This window comes from Nicotiana tabacum, chromosome 21 (assembly GCF_000715075.1).
Source record: "Nicotiana tabacum cultivar K326 chromosome 21, ASM71507v2, whole genome shotgun sequence".
In the NCBI taxonomy this organism is placed as follows: domain Eukaryota; kingdom Viridiplantae; phylum Streptophyta; class Magnoliopsida; order Solanales; family Solanaceae; genus Nicotiana; species Nicotiana tabacum.
In genome coordinates, this window is record NC_134100.1 from 81419790 (window position 1) to 81422213 (window position 2424).

A 2424-nucleotide genomic window follows, 5' to 3' on the forward strand; every position below is an offset into this window, starting at 1 on the left:
TATCTAAGTAAATTTTCTAAGTTATAATTAAGTATGTGAGTAATTTCTCACACACACACATACACTATATTGTAATTGATGCTAATAACTTCTATCCCTAAAAGAACCCGACCCTGTGGTCCTAGCGCTTCGTGTTCTTATATATATATATACACATACAAACACACTTCACTGTAATACTTTAACTATATATATAGCTTGTTATAGTATATGTTAGTGTGTATATATATAGCTTGTTAAAGTTTGACCATGTTTGACCTATTAATTTAACTCGTTTACTTAATACTAATAGCTTCTTTCGTTTATTTAATTTGTGATCCATATATATATATATATATATATATATATATATATATATATATATATATATGTGTGTGTGTGTGTGTGTGTGTGTGTGTGTGTGTGTGTAGTATTAATTCTTTTATTTCATTCATTCATCACTAATAATGCATGGCATAACTAGATTAATCGATATAGGTCGAGACGTTTTGTTTTTACTATTAGTCGATATAGGTCGAGACGTTTTATTTTTACTATTAGTCGATATAGGTCAAACGTTTTATTTTTAATATTCATCGATGCATCTAAGTAAGTTATAAGTCGATGAATCAATTTACAAATAGCATGTTATATATAGTATATGTTAGTGTATTCATTATTTATATTACAAAAGTGTTAACGAATTACATTTATATTATTTAGATAGTAAATATAAAAGTAATTCGAAAGTTTGACCAATCTTGACGTAATAACCGACCATAATAACCGACCAACTTTGGTCGGTTATTTTGCAGAAAATTTAATAATAAAATTTAAAAAGTTTAAATAATAAAATAATTATTAAAATTTAAAAAATTGGATCCAGATTACCGACCAACGTTGGTTGGTAATCCAAAATTTTCTTGTCTGACCAGCTGGGTCAATTCGTTGACCAATTTACCGACCAACGTTGGTCGGTATTTAGTTTTAAAAAAATATAATTTTTTTTTTTCCAGTTTCCGTCCAACCTAGATGGTTTTTGATCGCTTTTTTTGACCGACCAACGTTGGTTGGAAATATTTGGTCGGTTTTTAGCAGATTTTTAGTAGTGTGTGTAGCTTTACAGGCATCATGTATTCATTTGTTAACTGTGTAATTTTCTTTTCCTACTATTTGTATTCTTTTATAGCCAAAAAAAAAAAACGATTGATATATGCATACAGAGTTTTCCTTTTTTTATTTTATTTTTAGAGTTATTAATATCACATTTTCAGCTATAATCTTGGAGCACAAATAAAATCTCACAGAAGTACGACCTTAAAAAATTTAATACGTTTTTTTTTTCTTCCAAATAATATCCATTTTCCCTCGAAATCAAACTTACGGAGTAGATCACTTATCTAGAACTATTCACGAGTGGTATTACTTTTGGTTTATTTTAAAAATAACAGTTTTTTTAAAAAACAATTTTATACCATATATTATATCTGAAAAACAATTTTAACATATGATTAGATAAAATTTCTTTCAAAAACAATTATACCATTATTAGATAAAATAACATTATTATACCATATATTATATCTGAAAAACAATTTTAACATAGGATTAGATAAAATTTCTTTCAAATTCTCCAAATCTTTCACTGTTTTTTCTTAGCCACTGACAGACAACTTTCATTCACTCAATTTTTTCACAATATCAAACCAACTGTCACATAGGATTCGCTCAATTTTTTGCTCATTTTCTTTTGCAATATTGAACATAACTTAAGATAAAAACATAAACACTCATATTATTGTATTATTACAATTATACAATAATTGTATTATTTGCAATTATAAATTATAAAACTTGCAAATAAACTACATAAAATGTACATCTGAAACATTATTATACCATATATTATATCTGAAATTAACTTAACTAGAGAAAAATAGACTACTCGAAAAAAAAAGTAATGCGAAAATAACTTAACTAGAGAAAAATAGACTACTCGAAAAAAAAAGTAATGCGAAAATAACTTAACTAGAAAAAAATAGACTACTCGAAAAAAAAGTAATGCGGTGAGCGTGGATCGAACACGCGACCTTCAGATCTTCAGTCTGACGCTCTCCCAACTGAGCTATCCCCGCAAAGGAATGAATGTTTTGCACCAGCCGGGAATCGAACCCGGGTCTGTACCGTGGCAGGGTACTATTCTACCACTAGACCACTGGTGCTTGTTGGTTAATGCAGTCCGAAATATAACTGAAATACTAATATATTCCCGGCTGGCGCATACAATTAGTTAAATGGTTGTATGGGATAATCATGCTGTTTAAGCATTTGAGCTGGTTTATTTGACAGAAGAAGTAAAATGAATTTTGTTTTCTCTCTTGAAACCATGGCCATATATTATAACATACAAGAGCTAGACATCGACTCACACAAACAACTAACAAG

At 28.5% G+C, this 2424-nt stretch overlaps 2 non-coding genes across 2 annotated transcripts; both read right to left on the minus strand.

The window, feature by feature from the left end:
• Window positions 1-2041: 2041 nt before the first annotated feature.
• TRNAF-GAA (transfer RNA phenylalanine (anticodon GAA)) lies at window positions 2042-2114 on the minus strand. The gene has a single exon. It is a non-coding gene; the product is annotated as a tRNA-Phe (tRNA).
• A 16-nt stretch (window positions 2115-2130) lies between these two features.
• On the minus strand, window positions 2131-2201 carry TRNAG-GCC (transfer RNA glycine (anticodon GCC)). Its single transcript has one exon. It is a non-coding gene; the product is annotated as a tRNA-Gly (tRNA).
• Window positions 2202-2424: the final 223 nt, after the last annotated feature.